This window comes from Hemitrygon akajei, chromosome 9, assembly GCF_048418815.1.
Source record: "Hemitrygon akajei chromosome 9, sHemAka1.3, whole genome shotgun sequence".
In the NCBI taxonomy this organism is placed as follows: Eukaryota; Metazoa; Chordata; class Chondrichthyes; order Myliobatiformes; family Dasyatidae; genus Hemitrygon; species Hemitrygon akajei.
This window is the reverse complement of record NC_133132.1, coordinates 93,825,759-93,845,095: the sequence shown is the minus strand read 5'-3', so window position 1 is coordinate 93,845,095 and position 19,337 is coordinate 93,825,759. Positions and strand designations below refer to the sequence as shown.

Sequence of the window (19,337 nt, the reverse complement as noted above, 5' to 3'; positions counted from 1 at the left end):
AAGTAGATTCAGGAAGAGGCCATTTGGCCCCTCATGTTTGTTCTATTCAATGTCATAGCTACATAAACCCAAAAGATTATGCAGATGCTGGAAATCTTGAGCATCTCACACCAAAAACACTGGAGGAGCTTAGTGGGTGAAGGCAACATCTATGGAGAAGACTACGGTAAGTATTTGATGTTTCGGCTGAGACCCTTCATCAGAACTGGAAAGGAAGGGGGCAGAAGCCAGATAAAAAGGTGAGATGAAGGGAAGGGTGATAGGGGAAGGCAGGTGAAGGGAAAGGTGTGTGGGTGGGGGAGAGGGGATTGAAGGTAGGAGGGGATAGATGAAAGGGTTAAAGGACTGAAAAAGTACAAAGTGAAAAGGAGAGGGCAATGGAATAAAGAGGAAGAAGGGAACAAGAGGGAGGTAATGAGCAAGTGAGGAGAAGAGAAGGGGTGAAAGAGTATAATACAGAGAAGGAGAAAGGCTAACCTTTTACCTTAGTGCCAACTTTTCAAGTTAAAATTCAGTTTATTGTCAGTCAACCATACACATCCATACAGCCAAATGAAACGTTCCTCCAGACCAAGGTAGAACATAGAACATCGAACATAGAAAACCTATAGCACAATACAGGCCCTTCAACCCACAAAGCTGTGCTAAACATGTCGTTACTTTAGAAATTACCTAGGGTTACTCATAGCCCTCTACTTTTCTAAGCTCCATGTATCCATCCAGGAGTCTCTTAAAAGACCCTATCATATCTGCCTCCACCACTGTCATGGGCAGCCCATTCAAGATTCAAGATTCAAGATTCAAAAACTTTATTGTTGTTCTAACCGTACATTAGCTCTGCAGGGCATTATGAGACAGCGTTTCCCAGGAGCAGTGCAATCATAACATAACTAACGCAACACCAATAATAAACACAACAATAAATAGTAAAACACAATAGCTACATGTCAGTTAAAAACAAGTTATAAGTGTCCAGTGCAAGTTAAAAGTGTCCAAAGCAGAGTCAGGTAGAGCAGCTATTTAGCAGTCTGACTACTTGTGGGAGGAAGCTGTTTAGTAGCCTTGTGGTTTTAGTTTTGATGCTCCTGTAACGTTTACTTGATGGCAGAAGAACAAACAGTTCATGGAGAGGGTGTGAGGGGTCTTTAATGATGTACCTTGTCTTCTGGAGGCATCGACTCTGAAAGAGGTCTTGGACAGAAGGTAGGGAGACCCCAATAAACTTCTCTGCTCCCCTAACCACCCTCTGCAAGACTTTTTTGTCAGCAGCACTGCAGCTGGTTGTGATGCAAAAGGTCAGCACACTCTCAACCACACCTCTGTAGAATGATGTTAGTGGGGAGTGATGCTTGTTTAAGCTTCCTCAGAAAGTGCGATCTCTGCAGGGCTCGTTTCACAATCCCAGTGGTGTTCCTGGACCAGGTGAGATTGTCCAAGATCTGCATCCCAAGGAACTTGATGCTTTCCACTCTCTCCACTGTGGAGCCGCTGATGCTGAGCGGTGTGTGCTCAGGCTGAGACCGTCTGAAATCGACGATCATCTCCTTAGTTTTGGTGACATTAAGCATCAAGTTGTTGTCACTGCACCAGCTCTCTAGGTGTTTGACCTCCTCCCTGTACATTGTTTCATCATTTTTGCTGATGAGCCTCACCACTGTAGTATCATCAGCAAATTTAATGATCAGGTTCTCCTTGAATCTGGCAGCACAGTCATGTGTTAGCAATGTAAACAGCAATGGGCTAAGCACACAGCCTTGTGGGGATCCAGTGCTCAGTGTGATGGAGTCAGAGATGTTCCTGCCAACATGGAGATGTTCCATGCACTCACCACTCTCAGCGTAAAAAAATTACCGCTGACATCCCTTCTGTACCTATTTCCAAGCATCTTAAAACTGTGCCCTCTCGTGCTAATCATTTCAGCCTTGGGAAAAAGCCTCTGACTATCCACACGATCAATCCCTCTCATCATCTTATACACTTCTATCATGTCACCTCTCATTCTCCGTCTCTTCAAGGAGAAAAGGCCGAGTTCACTCAACCTATTCTCATAAGGAATGCTCCCCAATCCAAGCAACATCCTTGTAAATCTCCTCTGCACCCTTTCTATGGTTTCCACATCCTTCCTGTAGTGAGGTGACCAGAATTGAGCACAGTACTCCAAGTGGGGTCTGACCAGGGTCCTATATAACTGCAACATTACCTCTCAGCTCCTAAACTCAATCCTGCGATTGATGAAGGCCAATGCACCATTTGCCTTCTTAACCACAGAGTCAACCTGCGCAGCAGCTTTGAGTGTCCTATGGACCCAGACCACAAGATCTCTCTGATCCTCCACACTGACAAGAGTCTTACATTAATACTATATTCTGCCATAATATTTGACCTACCAAAATGAACCACTTTACACTTATCTAGGTTGAACTCCATCTGCCACTTCTCAGCCCAGTTTTGCATCCTATCAATGTCCTGCTACAACCTCCTACAGCCCTCCACACTATCCACAACACCCTCAACCTTTGTGTCATCATCAAATTTACTAACCCATCCCTCCGCTTCCTTATTCAAGTCATTTATAAAAATCACGAAGAGTAGGGGTCCAAGAACAGATCCTTGAGGCACACCACTGGTCACCGACCTCCATACAGAATATGACCCATCTACAACCACTCTTTGCCTTCTGTGAGTGAGCCAGTTCTGGATCCACAAAGCAATATCCCCTTGGATCCCATTCCTCCTTACTTTCTCAATAAGCATTACATGGGTTACCTTATCAAATGCCTTGCTGAAATCCATAAACACTACATCTACTGCTCTACCTTCATCAATGTGTTTAGTCACATCCTCAAAAAATTCAATCGGGCTCGTAAGGCACGACCTGCCTTTGACAAAGCCATGTTGACTATTCCTAATCATATTATACAATGTACTGTGGGGGATATGAATCTGTTGGAGGTGCTGGTGTACCTGGACGATTTGATAGTGTTTGGATCAACTTTGGAGGAACATGAAGAGCGGCTGTTAAAGGTATTAAGCCGGCTTAAGGAGGAAGGGCTGAAGCTTTCCCTGGACAAATGCCAGTTCTGCAAGTCGTCGGTCAGCTACGTTGGCCATATCATTTCACGAGAGGGAGTGGCTACTGATCCAACCAAGATAGAGGCCATGACCACCTGGCCGAGACCCCAGAACGTGAGCGCCCTGTGCTCATTTTTGGGGTTCTGTGGGTATTACCGCCGATTCGTGAAAGGATACGCCAGAATGTGTCACCCGTTGACTCAGCTGTTGTGTGGCTATCCCCCGGTGGAAAAGAAAAGGAAGGGGGACCAGAGGCAAGATGCTGGAGGATACTGGAACCCGGCGGAACCTTTTGGCTCGAGATGGGATGATCGATGTGAAGAGGCATTCCGATCTTTGAAAAGGGCACTGACCCAGGCCCCGGTGTTGGCTTTTGCCGATCCCCAGAAGCCATATGTGCTGCACACGGATGCCAGTCGAGAGGGTCTCGGGGCTGTTCTGTACCAGGATCATGGCAAAGCATTGAGACCGGTAGCCTTTGTCAGCCGAAGCTTGTCGCCATCTGAGAGAAACTATCCCACTCACAAGTTGGAGTTCCTGGCGCTGAAGTGGGCGGTGGTGGACAAGTTGAGCGATTACCTGTACGGAGCCAAGTTTGAGGTGAGAACGGATAACAATCCTCTCACTTATATTTTGACTTCGGCTAAGCTGGATGCCACAGGACATCGGTGGCTGGCGGCCTTGTCAGTATATGATTTCAGCCTGAGGTACCGCCCAGGAAGCAAGAATGTCGATGTGGATGCTTTGTCACGTCAGGAGCCAGGGGAACAGGAGAAGGACGAGGAGTGGGAGAGTGTCCCTGCCCCTGGAGTAAAGGCTATGTGTCAGTTCGCTATCACCGTGAAGGCCGAGGGAAGAGGGAGGCTGGAACGAGCCGTGGACCATTTGGGGGTTTTTGACGACGCCGTATCCCTAGCTTACTGTGACCTGACCGCACTGCGGACTAAACAGTTGCCAGAACTGAGTCCGGGGGAAGTGGCAGCTGCTCAGCAAAATGACCCGGGTCTTGGCACTGTGTGGAGAGTGGTAGAGAAGGGGGATGTGGCGTTGGCTGAGAAGGAGAAACACCCGACCGTGCCTCTGTTATTGAAGGAGTGGCCTCGGTTAAAGTTAAAGAACCAAATGTTGTACCGGGTCACGGCGCCTCCGGACCAACCCCGCCGTTGGCAACTGGTCATGCCGGAGGAGTATCAGTAGACTGTACTCCAGGCCTTACATGATGATTCCGGACACTTGGGGGTGGAAAAGACCTATGGATTACTCAAAGACCGGTTCTACTGGCCCCGGATAAGGGGGAGGTTGAAGAATACTGTAGGGGATGCAGTCGTTGCATCCGGAGGAAGACCCTGCCCGCGTTGGCGGCTCCACTGTCGCACTTGCAGAGTGCGGGATCTCTGGACCTGGTATGTATAGATTTTCTGTCGATTGAGCCTGACACCAGCAACACTGCAAATGTCTTAGTCATCACCGATCATTACACTCACTATGCTCAGGCATTTCCCACTAAGGATCAGAAGGCGACGACAGTGGCGAAGGTGTTATGGGAGAAGTATTTTGTTCATTATGGCCTTCCCAGGCGAATCCATAGTGATCAGGGGCGGGACTTTGAGAGTTGCCTTATCCATGAATTACTGACTATGCTTGGGGTGGAGAAATCCAGACTACCCCTTATCACCCACAGGGTGATCCTCAGCCAGAGAGGTTCAACAGGACCCTGTTGGATATGCTCGGGACACTAGAGATTGGGCAGAAAAATAAGTGGAGTCGTCATATTGGACAATTGGTTCACTGTTACAATTGTACTCGCAATGATGCTACAGGGTACTCGCCCTATTATCTGATGTTCGGGCGGGAAGCAAGGTTGCCCATTGACTTGTGTTTTGGGGGTGAAGTGGGTGAATTACCCGGGAAGTCCTATCTAAAGTATGTGTCCGACATGAAGAGGGAGTTACAGACGGCGTACGAGTTGGCCGAGGCGGCGGCTACCAAACAAAATCAGAGGAATAAGATGCGGTATGATCAAAAGGTGAAGTTTGTCCAATTATTGCCAGGCGACCGGGTCCTTTTACAGAATTTGGGACTCCTTGGTAAGCACAAGTTGGCAGATGGATGGGCGGCCAGCCTCTATGTAATAGAGAGCCAGGTGCCGAATCTACCAGTTTACCAGGTGAAACCTGAGGATGGGGATGGGCCTATCAAAGTACTCCATCAGAATCAACTGCTGCCCCTGGGTCAAGCGGTGCGGGTGGATAAGGAGCCCGAGTGGGAGGTTGCGCCTAGTACAAGGACTCTGCAAGGGCGCAGAGAAAGGGAAGAGCAGGGACGGGTCCTTAACCCGGGAATGGATACCGATTCAGAAGATGACGACTCAGATGAGTGGTCCCTGCTCCCATTCGCTGGCGTTTCAGTACCAGAAGAGGAGGCTCCTGGCCCTTCCCCTACTGAGTTGGGCGAGAGGAGGGAAGGTGTTGATGGTCAGATGGAGAGACAGCCAGCGTTGGGGGGAGAGAGGGTGGAACCCGAACATGAGCCAGAGAGTTCTCAGGTGAGGGGGGAACCCCGTGGGGGAGGGAGTGAGGATCTGACAGGTAGACCTGGGGTGTCCGAGGCAGAGGGTTCACAGGTGAAGAGGGAGCCCAGTGAGGGGGAGGATGAGGGTCCGACAGGAGTGTCCCCCACGGGGTCTGAGGCGGAAGGGTCGGCAGAAGGGGTATGGTGATCTCAGAGGAGTAGGCGCCCCCCGGAGCGGTTGACATATGTGGTGCCAGGAGAACCGAATGTGATTTCTACTGCTCTGGGTAGTTATGTCACTACTTTCTGCACCTGGGTTGGGTTTTGTGTGTTACAAGAAGCCTTGGGGAACTCTGGTAATGTCATGAGGGCATGACATTTACTGGTGGGGAGAGAATGTACAATGTACTGTGTATGTTAATCAAAATGGCTTCTTTGGTTTGCTAGAGTAGGAATGCTTTTATGTTTGATAAGTGTTTTCTCTCACAGTTGTTTAGCTTTAGACTTGCTGATATTGGGATTGTATTCATTTGTTAACCAATGGGGAACGTTATATTGTCTTGTGGGTCTGGGAGTGGGGGTTTTTGCGGTCTTTTCAGGGGAGTCAGGAAGAAGACGCCGAGGAAGGTGGACGTGCGCTGCACTGCTTGGTCGACCACCCGGGTGGTCCCAGGTGCGAGGACGTGGAGGTCGGAGGAAAGTGACGAGGGGTCAAATGGTTCGATGGTTGAGCTCCAACGATGTGCACTAAACTGACTGAACTTTGATAAGTTGGCGCCTTTTACTTTATTTTCTTTTCCTTCATATATATTGTATTGCGTAGTACTCTTTTAGTTTTAGTAAAATCTTTAAAGTGTATTCCTTAACGGTATCTGGTGTGAGTTTGATATGGTGTGTGTGCGCGCAGCATAAACTTGATTCTCACAGCACCTGCGTGTACGGGAGGTGGGGTTGGTGAGTGACTGAATCTCCTTTTCCCCTAGACATATACCAGCCTGTTGGGTAAGTGTTACAATATTATGCCTCTCCAAATGTTCATAAATCCTGCCTCTCAGGATCTTCTCCATCAACTTACCAACCACTGAAGTAAGAAAGGTGCACAACACAATACATATATTTCACATACATAACCCAGAAAGTAATGTTACCACTCATAAATAAACAAATAATGTATATTTATGACGGAAGTTAAAAAGTACAAGGATAATGCCACTGGCTCTTCATGTGTGATGAGATCTGGTTGGCGGCAGGGAATCAGTTGTCTTATGTCTAGGGGTTAGAAGCTGGTTCCCATCCTAATGGCTCTTGGCCTAATGCTACAGTGCCTCCTGCCTGATGGTGGGGGATCCTAGACATTGCTGGACCAATGGAATGGATCATTGACAATGCCAAGGTCCCCATATACACAGCGCTCCTAATAAATATCTCTGAAGGGTGGAAGAGAGATCCCAATGATCTCAGTAATCCTTTGTAGAGACCTGCCACGAGATGCCATACTGGACAGTGATGCAGCTGGTCAGGACACTCTCAATGGTGCTTCTGTAAAAATTAGATAGAAGGAGTGGGGGAATACACTCACTTGCCTCAATCTTCTCAGGAAGCAGAGATACTGCTGTGCTTTCTTGACCAGAGAAGTGGTGTTGAGAGATCAGGTGAGATCATCCTAGAAACCTGGTGCTCCTAACTCTCTCCATGGAGGAGCCATGTATGTGCAATGAGGAGAGATCAGTCTGCACCTTCCCAAAATCCACAGTCACTTCTTTGGTCTTGTCCACACTGAGACTCAAATTGTTGTGCTTGCACCATTCCATCAGACACTCTCTGTTCCTCCCTGTTGATGAGACAACCACTGTTGTGAAATCAGCAAATCTGATTATTCTGTTTGAACACGGTTCAGCGCAGTCATGCATCAACAGCACGAACAGCAGTGGGGTGAGTCAGCGTGATGGAGCTAGAGATGTTTCTGTCAAGGATCCAGTTACAGAGGGAGGTGTTGGGGACACTTTATTCACCATCTTCTGAAGGATGACCATATTAAACACTGAGCTAGTTAATAAACAGCGTCCTGGCGTACGAGGCACTATGTTCTGTGCTAATCCCATAATCCTTGATTCCCTTAAAATCCAAAATCTATTAATCACTGAATTGAATGTACTGACAGACTGAGCTTCCGTAGGGAGTACAAAAGATTCTCTGGGAGAAGAACATTCAGACCACTTCTCTTCTGAATGCCAAACCTCTGTAAGTCCTGGTCTAGATCCCCTGCCTCTGGACACCTCAGCCATGCAATCAAGGCAAACAACAGCAGATAATGTGCTCAGGAAAGTTTTATGTTGAGCTTTAATATTCACTTGCTGACATCCAGGATTTCTGAAATCAAAGATGACGATGACATCTTAGTGGATTATATCAGGCCTTCCATGATATTCAAGTGCAGGGCAGAAGTTTGCAACATGGAACCAGGTGGGAGAGGAGATTGGAGAGTTGAACAAAGGATGAAGAAACCTAGGGATATAGGTACATGGGTGAAGGACATACCTGTATTTCCAATTTCAGGAATCCCACTCTCCACTTGTGTCATTTTTCCACTCCCAACAGTCCACTCAGTCTCCCTCTCTTTGTTCATTGTTTCTCAACATTACCTAGACTCATCACAGTCTATTCCCTTGTTCCATTTGCCCAACACTTTTTGTTCAATATGTTTTTGTAATTTTTTTAAAATTTAGAGATACAGGCCTTTCCAGCCCAACAAGTCCACGTCACCCATGTGACCAATTAACCTACTAACCAGTATGTCTTTGGATTGTGAGAGGAAACTGGAGGAAACCCAGGAGGTCACAGGGAAACCATACAAACTCCCTACTGACAGCGCCGGATTTGAACCTGAGTCATCAGCGTTGTAATAGCGTTATGCTAACTGCTACACTGCAGTTTTGCAGATCTTCTGCTCATTGAGTGAAACATTATTCTCAGGCCTGCTGGTTTTGTGGGCATGACTCCAACTTCAATGTTCACAGTTTAATCACAGCCAAACTATTTAATGTAATTTTTCACCATTGCCTGTGAGGAAATATGTCCCATTGTTTGTATCAATTTAGTGGCATTGGCTGCATTCGTACTGCTCAGTTAGAATACCATAGGGCAAAATTAACATAAAATCAAAGAGAGCACAAGGCCATTAGACCTCCCATACCCATGCCAGCACTTTAACAGAGATGCCAAATTATTCCTTCCACCTTCCTTTCCTTCATTGCCTAACATACGATTTTCTTTTGTGTAATTGCCCAATTGTCCTTTGGAAGTTCCTATTAAACCTGCTTTCATCAACGTTTCCAGTAACACATTCCATCTTCCAAACAATTCATCACACAATAAGATTCCCCCTCATTACTGTCAAGAGGTACAGCATGTGAAGAGGCCCTTCCAGCCCAACAAGCCCACGCTGCCTGGTTACACATGTTACCAATTAACGGGCAGCATGATGGTGTACCAGTTAGTGTATTAACACAGTGCCAGTGACCTGAGTTCAATTCGTGCTGCTCTCTGTAAGGAGTTTGTACATTCTGTCCAGGCTGTGCGTGTTTCAGTTTCCACCTATATTCCAAAGATGTAAGGGCTAGTAGGTTTATTGGTTACATGGGTGTAATTGGACAGTGTGGACTTGTTGGGCCTGAAAGGCCTGTAATCATCCTATATCCTTGAATAAAGATTTAAAAATTAACCTACTGACCTGTACGTCTTTGGAATGTACACAGAAAGAAACAGGAGCACCCAGAGGAAACCCACATGGTCACGGGGAGAATATAGAAATCCTTACAGAGGTGGAACAGATCCCAGGTCACAGGCACTGCAACAGTGTTATTCTAACTGCTACACCACTTTTCCATCACAGCTTTTTACAAATTACCTTAAACTGGTCTGCTTTGGTGATCAACCGCAAACAAGAGAAAATCTGCAGATGCTGGAAACCCAAGCAACACACACAAAGTGCTGGAGGAACTCAGCAGGTCAGGCAGGATCTATGGAAAAGAGTGAACAGTCAATGTTTCGAGCCAAGACTCTTCATCAGGACTGGAGGAAGGGTCTCAGCCCAAAATATCAACTGTTTATACTCTTTTCCATAGATGCTGCATGACCTGCTAAGTTCCTTCAGCATTATGTGTGTGTCCTTTGGTTACCAACTCTCCTCTATTGGATATAATTATTGCATCCAAACACTTCATAATTTTGAGCATCTCCTTAATCTTTTCTTCTCAAGGGAGAACACTCTGAGCTCTTCTACGTTACATAAAACTGAAGCTGTACACCTGAAAAAGTGGTGATACAGTTAATCTGCATCTCATTTAGAGGCTACACATCACCAGATATTATTCCATTGAAAGGATGATGGAACTCAACATCAAGGGAGAATTCAATCCCAATGAATGAAGAATGATTAGGTTGCTGAAAGAAAACAGCAAGTAATATTCGCACCTCATTTGCAAAGCAATCATCTCCAAAGAGGTGTTTTTGAAACAGTACTCACCCAGGCAAGCTGGGTACATTTTTAGTAACATCACGAGAAGTACATCATTGACTGTAAAACACATTATGACATATTGAATTATATTTATAAAGCAAAATAATTGAACAAACAACTGAGGTTCAAAATCCATAATGGAAAATGGTGGGGTCGAGGCACTGGCTTCCAGGTAAGTACTTCCTTCAATAAAAGTAGAGTCAAGAGATTCTGCAGATGCTAAAAATGGAATAGCACACACAAAATGATGGAGGAACTGAGCAGGTCAGGCAGCATCTGCGGAAAGCAATAAAGAGATGTCTTTTTGTGCCCTGATACTTCATCAGTACTTCCAGACATAAAGACATACAAGACAGAAATAGCCATTTCAGCCTCTGAGTCCACAGTAGCTAAAGCACAATTTTATTCAAGATTCAGGATTGATTGATGTTATTTCCTGTGTACAAGTGCAAAGGAGAACACATTCATTGTTACTTTGGATCTGATGAAACACAAGAAAGCACAATGATAAATACAAATACATAAGATTACATAGATTGATTGTATGTCCATAAAGTGACATAAGGTGACTAACAAGAAGTTATAAAGTTGTGGCGGGGTTAGTGGGTGGAGATCAGCTTGGGGAAAGTAACTGTATTTGAGTCTGTTGGTCCTGGCATGGATACTACATAGCATCCACCCTGATGGGAATGGGACAGGACAAACAGTCCATGTGCAGGGTGGGAGAGATCCTTCATGATGTTACTGGCCCTTTTCCTGCTCCTTTCTGTATATATGCCCTTGATGGTGGGTAGACTAGTGCCAGCAATCCATTGGGCAGTCTTGCTCATCCATTGTAGAGCCTTCCAGTCTGCCACAGTGCACTTTCTGTAGAAAGCAGTGAAGCAGCTTGTTAGGATGCTCTCTTCTGTGCATTTGTAGAATGATGTGAGTATGGATGTGCAAGGGCCATCTCTCTTAGAAAGTAGAGGTGTTGGTAAGCTTTCTTGACTGTGCAGGCTGTGTTCTGGGACTATGAGAGGCTGTGTGTGATGCACACTCCAAGGAGTTTGAAACTGCTGTGCCGCCAGTGTAATGGGAGGAGGGGATTTAAGTGGTCAATAACCACTTCCTTTGTCTTTTTGACATTAAGGAAGAGGTTATTTGCCTGGCAAGTTCTTGCACCTCCTCAAGCACATTTAAACTAATGTGACACTAATCCTATTTTATTCTCCCCTGTTCCCGTTATCTCCCTTGGATATCCCACTTGTCTTCACATGAGCTGGGGACCGGTAGGGGTTACGAATTACAGTGGCCAATTAACCTATTAATTGGTTGGTCTTTGGTATGTGAGAGTAAACTGTATTTTAACTTCCTTTATGATTGTTTATATGTTTGTTTAATCACATATTTGTCTGTAAATGTTTAGTGGATATTCACTAAGTTGTACAATAGCTGGTTCTGTAATTCTGTAATTTCTTGGTAAGCCTGAGCATAAGTCAGAACTTATCTGAGAAAAGTTTGTCTAGTTTGAACCAGTTTTCAATATAAAGAAAGACCACAAGGCAGATTCTGACTTAGGGTGAACTGGGTACAGTTAGGTTTAGTTACCTGATGCCTTGTTACTCACTGGCAGTGCTTTACTTAGGCACTTGTAATAAAATAGCTGTAGCCACCTCATTCACAACTTCTGAAGAACCTTCTGAACAATATTATCTCCAGATCCAGCAACTTCTGTTTTATCTCTGTGGCACAGGCAGTTAAAGTGGAGGTTCCTTTACCTGAAAGAAAAGTGAAAGTGAAAATTATATACACATAGCACAGGAGGTTAGGATTGAACTCAGATCAATGGAAGTGAGAGGGAACAGCTCTTAAGAGTCATAGAGCACTACAGCAAAGAACCAGGCTCTTTAGTCCATTTACTCCATTCCAAACTGTTATTCTGCCGAGTTCCATCAACATGTACCTGGACCATAGCCCTTCATATTCCTTCCATCCATGATTCAGAACATTTACAAGGACAGGTGTGTAAAAAGGTCCCATAGGATCATTGGGGACCCAAACCATGCCAACCACAATCTATTTCAGCTTCTACCATCCAAGAAGCAGTACCACAACATAAAAACCTGGACCAACAGCACAGATTCTTCTACCAAGCCATCAGAATGATGAACTCACGTGATTTGAGTGTACTCTATATTACATTGACTGTTCTATTATAAATTATTATACATTACTATGATTGCACATTGCACATTTAGATGGAGACATAACGTAAAGATTTTTACTCCTCATGTATCTGAAGGATGTAAGAAATAAAGTCAATTCAATTCAATACTTATCTCTTGTGTTGAAATCAAACCCAAATCAATCACTTTTGCTGGGAGTTCACTCCATAGTCTCACCTCCCCCTGAGTGAAGAAGTTCCCCTTCATGTTCCCATTAAATATTTCACCTTGCACTCTTAACCTAGGACCTCTAATTCTGGTCTCACTCAGTCTGAGTAAAAACGTTTGCTTGTATTTACCCCTCTATCAAATCTCTCCTCATTTTCCTACGCTTCAGGGAATAAAGTCCTAGCCTACTCAACCTTTCCCTACAATTCAGGTTCTCAAGTCCCAGCAACAACCTTGTAAGTTTTCTTCTACCAACTCATGGGTGGCATTTTGTGTGTGTTACTTACCCATGCTGCCATCAGATATTGAGATGTTGCAATGTTTCCTGAGTTGTAAAGAAAAGTTTCTTCAACCAACTGCCTTTGCAGTCTTGTCACAGTAAGTGATAAGGGGGCTCAACGGTGTGGGGCAATCTTCATCGAGCTGACTCCCCTTCAAAATTTACTCCTCTGAAATTCTTCTCAAGGACTGGTCCCACACAACATGTGCCATCTTTCAGAAACACCCTCTGTGCAGTTCCAAACCACACAAAATGCTTTCCGTTCACTCTGCACACACACACACTCCACTTCTTCACCTGATCTGCTATCCGGACACATTATAGCGGTCCATAGCACAAGAGAATGTGAAAAAGCTGCAAATCCAGAGTAACACCAACAAAATGCTAGAGGAACTCATCAAGTCAGGCAGTTTCCAATGGAGAAGGAGTAAGAGTCACTGTTTCGGGCTAACACAATCAGAACAGGGATAAGGTTTAAATTGAAGAGAGGTGTGCTGAAGTCAAGATGGTTGATGTATCATCAGCAATTAGGGATGGAAAGATTCAGAGTGGGTAGAAGACCAGAGTGGGGTGTCCAAGAAGAGGAGGACAGTTGGAGACGGGAGAAGGGGGTCACAGCGCATGGTGTGGAATTATTGCCGAAGAAATGGGTTGTAATAGAAGAAGATTTTGACATCAGGTGAGCCCGGAACTCAATGAGTTGTGGGCCCAAGGGAACAAAGTTAAGGCCCTTGCTGACAACAGAACGTTTTGCCTGATGAAGGATCTTGAACAGAAACACTGGCTTTTTATTCCTCTCCAAAGATGCTGTCAGACCTGCTGAGTTCCTCCAGCGTTTTCTGTGCATTACTTTTAGCAGTCCATACTGCCATCAGATGTTGCAAGTTTCCTTGATGGAGGGTTCTCTATGAAGAACATCCTTACTGCCAACCAGTCCCACTTCCTTTCCATCAGAGACCCAGGGCAGAGAGATGGTTTTAAAGTCAATTCAATCAAAAGTGCAGAACTAAATTGAACCTGCAATTGTAATTGTTTTGTGTGTTTAGCACTGGCAGCAAAACTGTAATTTCTCCATCTACACCTTTTCCAACTGCTCCTGACATTGATAGATTTTGCTTTTATGCATAGGTGAGTGTGAATGCTTCATTGTTCTGTCATGTCACCTCAGTGGCTCAAATCCAGTGACTTCATTAGCATCCTTTGACATGATCTAGACTTTGTAGATGAAGATCATGGTGTTCCCATGTCATCATGTCTTGGAATGTAATGGGCCAGGTGTCCTCAAAATGCTTAATTATGTTTGCTTCTTTCATCTCAAAGTCTTTTGCCAACGAAGTTGATGGAAATACAAATTGTAATGGGGTGGGGAGGCTTGTGCCCCTGATGAAGCTGGCTGAGTCTACAGTAAGTGTGCCCTCTGAAGGCCAGTACTACTGCCAGGATAAGATGTGCTCATCTCACCTCCCGAGAGCCATTACTGAATCTCACAAATCCAACTCAAGAGCAAGAGGGCTAGTATGGGAGCAATAAAGATAATACACACTAGCTGGTGAACACAAGAGATTCTTCAGCTGAAAACCCTGAGTAACACACACTAAATACAGGAGAAACTCAGCATCTATGAAAAGGAATAGGAGTTGACGCTTTGGACTGAACCCCTACATCTGGACTGGAAACGAAGGAGGAAGAGGCCAAAGTAAGAAGATAGATAGATAGATACTTTATTCATCCCCATGGGGAAATTCAACATTTTTTCCAATGTCCCATACACTTATTGTAGCAAAACTAATTACATACAATACTTAACTCAGTAAAAATATGATATGCATCTAAAATCACACTCTCAAAAAGCATTAATAATAGCTTTTAAAAAGTTCTTAAGTAGTTTACTAAAATACATTGAGTCCTAACCCCGGCACTTTAACATATCTTACTCCTGGCGGTTGAATTGTAAAGCCGAATGGCATTGGGGAGTATTGATCTCTTCATCCTGTCTGAGGAGCATTGCATCGATAGCAACCTGTCGCTGAAACTGCTTCTCTGTCTCTGGATGGTGCTATGTAGAGGATGTTCAGGGTTTTCCATAGAGTTATATTGGAAGTCTGATGTGTACAGGGTGAACAGGACCGGAGAGAGCACGGTCCCCTGCGGCACTCCTGTGCTGCTGACCACCGTGTCAGACCTACAGTCTCCCAACCGCACATACTGAGGTCTATCTGTCAAGTAGTCCACTATCCAATCCACCATGTGAGAGTCTACTCCCATCTCCGTTAGTTTGTACCTTAAGATCTTGGGCTGGATGGTGTTAAAGGCACTAGAGAAGTCCAGGAATGTAATCCTCACAGCACCACTGACCCCATCCAGGTGAGAGAGGGATTTGTGCAGCAAATACGTGATAGCATCCTCCACTCCCACCTTCTCCTTATACGCAAACTGAAGAGGATCCTGGGCGTGCCTGGTTTGTGGCCTCATATTCTGTATTATCAGCCGCTCCATGGTCTTCATCACGTGCGACGTCAAGGCAACAGGTCTGAAGTCATTCAACTCCTTTGGTTGTGGTTTCTTCGGTACCGGGACAATACAGGATGTTTTCCACTGTCTGGGTACTCTTCTCCGCTCCAGGCTCATGTTGAAGATGCGCTGTAGTGGTTCTCCCAGCTCAGTCGCACAGGCCCTCAGTAATCGTGGGGATACTCCATCCGGTCCAGCCGCCTTGCTGGTACATATCTTCCTCAGTTGACCTTCCACCTGTGCAGCCGTAATCCTGGGCGTGGGCAAGGTCTCCTGTGAGTGGCTATTTTCCTGTGATGGGGAGGGTGTCAAGCGAGGTAAGGCTCATCCTGTGAGTTTTCAACCCTTTGCTAAATTTAAATCAACGAGGAAACGTTAAAGATATCCCATCCCGGAGGGGAAAGGAGGTGGGGAGAATCCAGGTGCCTTCAACACTGTGCAGGGTGGGATTAACATTATACATGGTGGCCCGAAATTAACCTGGACTTTCCGGGCGGGGATAATGCAGCACCGACCAATGACTCATTCCACAAATTCCTTGCATTCCTTTTCCTTTTTCCCATTGTTCCTTCCCCCCACCACCACCAAGGTTAACCAAACATTCAGAGAAACACCCAGTTCCTGCTTCTCCTGCTCAAAAGAGAGCAGCTTTTAAACTGATCTCGGCATAGCCCTTTTGCACCACTGGTTCAACGATATTGTCGACGGTCTCGATCATGTTTCTGATTTACGGCTGGAAGTCGGGGAAATAGTAATTGCCACACTTCCGAAGTTGACCTCAAACTGCGCTGAGCCGCATCAGTTTGTTATCACTCGGGCCGGAGACTTGTAACCACGGAACAATTTATTGCATCCGATCTGGGTGAGTGAAACAACGTCTTCTGAACTTAAGCGATCGGGTTTCTGGCCAATTAAGCGGTGACTCAGGATCACGCACTGAACACGTCAACACCAACAGTATATAGCATAAAAATATTGCGGTGACTCATTCACATCACACTACCTGTTTGAGATTACTTTGTGTTGCATTACGGCCAACATATTCTGGCTGACATTCCCTTCCACAAAGGTGGTGCCTCAATGTGCTCTCGTACTATTTCATTCTTTCGTTTATATACCGTCCTTCACAACTTCGGCGGCTAGGGATAGAAAGCATGGCAGCCAGTTCCCGCACGGTAAGCCCCCATAAACGGAAATACGATGAAGATGCTACCTTAGAGCTGATAAGAGTCGGGTACAGCTCGTCTGCTTTTCAAAATAATGGCAAAGGATATTTTGCATCCACTTGAGAAAACAGAGAACATACCCACCCTCTTGATGCAGGGGTGTAGACCAGACCTAAAAGGTGGTGGACAATTCCTCCCCCTCCCAACCCATCCCGAAGATGCTGCTTCACCGACTGTGTTTGTCCAGGAAGATTGGTGTTGCCTCCGCCTCTAATATTTGATCTCAAAGAGAGTGGCTCGATTTCCCCAGGCACAGGCTGGTGTCCTCCGCCCCATCAAGTATTCAAATCCCTGGAAAAAGGGAAATGAATCCATGACCACAGAGCTGCTGCTGAATTTAGCAGCTCCCAAACATAACAACTAGTAACTAGCTGGTCATGTCAGGTGGTTTGGCTCATTCCTAAGACTGCAAACAGAACTAAATAAATCCATCTTTCTTTCTTTTAGTACTGCCCTTGGCGCCAGCCTGAGTTAAGCTTCTGAAATGAGATTTGAATCCACAACCTTTCTGAAGCGGAGGTGAAAGTGGTACCAATGAGTCAAGGTTGGCATATCTATAATACATTATATTGAGTGTTATTAGAGTGCTATTATTTCCTGTTTACAACCCTCCAGTTGCCCTCCTGCTCACTGTCTCCTACAGTTGTATAGCTCTTAAGCATTTTATTTTGTTCCAAATCTTCATTGCAGTATGTTTTTTTTCTCCTTTCTTTTGCTCATTGTTGAGGAAAACTTACTTCTAATTTGAAAGAATAGGATCTATTCTTGCATCAGCAACAATCTTGTCTAGCAAGCAGATAGAAACTTACAATTTTCCAGTGGAAAATGACAGTGATGAAGGATTGCAGCCCAAAATGTTCACTGTATTCCTTTTCATAGATGCTGACTGACCTGCTGAGTTCCTCCAGTTTTTTGTATGTGTTATAATTTCATATTTTTCTCTTTGTAGGAGCCTCTTCCCTCATGATTATTCAATTCATCCAATTTCCAGATCCGTCCATTTCTTCTTTTGTTGTGTTCTTATCAAATTTTCTGTTAACTGCATCTGTGCTATTCATCTCAACTATTCTATATGTTGCTGTGCTCCATTCCTGGGATAAAGTCCATTCTCTGGTATGTTCCATTACTCGGGAAAAGGAAATTCTCATAGGTTCCTTACAGAAGTTATTCAAGTCTAGTTATACTAGCTGACTTGTTTTCATCAGCCTCACAAGTGAATTAGTCATTCCATGTAAATAGCTTTGGAGAATGATACTGGGTTTGTTTTCATTGCAAACTTTTCCTCAAGTTTGTCAGGAGGCTGTAAAACAAATGTCAAATAGTTAATGGAACTACTATAATCACAGTTTGTATTTAATATTTCAGTTTGGAGTTAATATTTCTGTTATGGCATCCTACTAGTCAATTGCATTATACTTATTGTAAAATACTACGGTTACAGAGTTAGTTTTCCCAAGTGCAATACATTTAACAAGACATGCAATATGAAGATGCTCAAAGACGTAACAATAAACCATATACTGTACAGTGTATACATCTATTCATTTTTAAGTTACATAGTGGTAGGGTTGGCTCATGGGGTCTTACTCCTGTTTCTTATGTACTAAAGTTCTATAATCTTTGCTTGTTGCCGGTTTTCTTTGAGGACTTAATATGGAGGAGCTATTATTAATGTGAGAGGATATTCTGGGATCTAAGAAAGTTGATACATGCATGTGGTGATTCTAGCATGTTTGGGAGCAACAAGTGACTTTGAAGCTTTGGTTTTGAAAGTTCTGCATGCTTCGGGGTTTATCTCACCTGTCTAAATTAATTGCCCCCTAATTGGAAAAAAGATCAATTGCTGGGATTATTATTAGTTTCATTATTAGTGCATCATGTGACTGACAAAGCAGAAGGACATTGTCTATGAACAGAAAGCACTGGTGATACTTAGGCTAGAAGAAAGTCACCATTTTAAATACAAAAAATTGCAGAAGTTCATTGACCCTGACATCTGACTTAACCTGTTGAGCAATTGGAACAGTTCCTGTTTTAAATTTTGATTCCAGCATTGCTTTTGTAGCTACGATATAGTTCAATTATAATTACCACCTGTAATTTTCTTACAGAAGTTATAATCTAATGCTTCCTTTTATTTACAAATAATTGAAATATTTATCTGTAATAGGAATTGGATATTATTGAACCTTTGAATATTTTATTTAAAGACAGCAATGTAACATACCCTGCAGGAAAGTATGATCATAAACCATAATTGAAAAATATGTAACTTTTGCAAATGTTTCTTAGTTTTCATAATATTATTCAGGTGAATACTAATTTAGCCCTGCAAGCTTCATTCTGAGATATATGGTGGGTTAAATTTGGCATGTATTTTGATGCATTGTTCCAAAAGATTGCAGTCTGTCATACATTTTGTTTTTATCTAATCTTAATATTCTTTAGAATCTGTTGACCTTTCATTTTTCAAATATGTTTTGTTCCGTTCTCCTAAAAATAGCATACTTTATCATAAGTTTGCAAAACAGACGTTAACAAAAGGGGGGGGGGGGGGTCATTGAACACCTGTTTCAATGTGTTCACTGATTTCCAAAGGAAACTTCAAATTCATTTGAAGTCTTTAATTCAAATGTTCAAATTCATTTCATTTTCACAAAGTTTCATTGGTCATCGTAATTTGTACGTTTCTGTGGACTTCAGATTTTCCTTTATTAATTTTATGTTCATCGCGTCGGGATAAATGCCATCTTCCCGATTCTGCTACCTAACTCAACAAATCGTGATCCAGTTGTCTTGGAAGCACTCTATTTATCATGCAGACTTTCGCTTACAATGTTCAC

General features: G+C 44.1%; 1 long non-coding RNA gene across 1 annotated transcript; it reads right to left on the bottom strand.

Moving 5' to 3' along the window:
* Window positions 1–10,249: 10,249 nt before the first annotated feature.
* Window positions 10,250–16,408, bottom strand: LOC140733329 (uncharacterized). The gene is made up of 3 exons (XR_012100266.1): window positions 16,272–16,408; window positions 11,693–11,862; window positions 10,250–10,378 (listed from the first exon to the last, which is right to left on the bottom strand). It is a non-coding gene; the product is annotated as an uncharacterized lncRNA (long non-coding RNA).
* Window positions 16,409–19,337: the final 2,929 nt, after the last annotated feature.